The sequence below is a fragment of the Acomys minous genome (assembly GCF_964271855.1).
Source record: "Acomys minous genome assembly, chromosome: 16".
Lineage (NCBI taxonomy): Eukaryota > Metazoa > Chordata > Mammalia > Rodentia > Muridae > Acomys > Acomys minous.
Window position 1 is genome coordinate 46,596,993 of NC_140498.1, and position 866 is coordinate 46,597,858.

An 866-nucleotide genomic window follows, 5' to 3' on the forward strand; every position below is an offset into this window, starting at 1 on the left:
CCCTCTGCATACCCACTTGGGGTCGGGGGGGGGGGGGATGAGCAAGTGGGAACATCCTTCCCCCTCCCCTGCTCTGTCCACGTGCGATGGATGGCACCTATGTATGCCCGCATCACAGCATGTCCTGGTTGGTGTCTTCTGGAGGAGGGGTGGAACCCAAGCCCACCCATCTGGGGAGGGGACAGCCTCCTCTAACTTGACTACAGATGCCACAGCTCCACCGGCTACTTCTTTTTCCTAGGCCCTTCCCTCCTATGAGCTCTAGCTTCCGCCCTTTTGGGAAACCTGTTACCCACACCCTCGCCTGTATGAACCCCAAACCCACATCTAGCTTCACACCTGCTACCCTTTCCCAAGGGTACCAGTGAGGGACCAGTGCCCTCCATCACTAAGTGCAATACCAACAGCAATCATCCTTTCTTCCCTATCGGCCTTGGGTCTCTGCAGTCCGGGATGCTCAGTGTCCCATGGGCTGCAGATGCCCTCTGGCCATCTCCTAGTGGGTTTCCTTGGCCTGTTTTGTCCTTGGCCTTGCACAACCTCTCTTCCCCCATTTCTCTAGGCTTCTGTCTTCCCTTCCAGTACCCCACAGCCTTCTCCCTTGGATGCCTCAGGAATCCAACAAAGCCAGCATGTTGGGCTGGGAAAAGGCTGTGCCTCACAAGCATGAAGCCCAGAGTTTGGATCCCCCAGAACTCACACGGAGTGTTGGCTGGGCAGGGTGGCCCACCTGTAAGTCCAGCCTCATAAGTCACAGAGAGAGAGGATTCTCCCAGAGCAAGCTGCCTAGCGAGATTAGCCCTATCAGCCAGCTTTGGTTCTGAGAGACCTCATTTAAATGAGTAAGGTAGAAGATTTCAAGATGA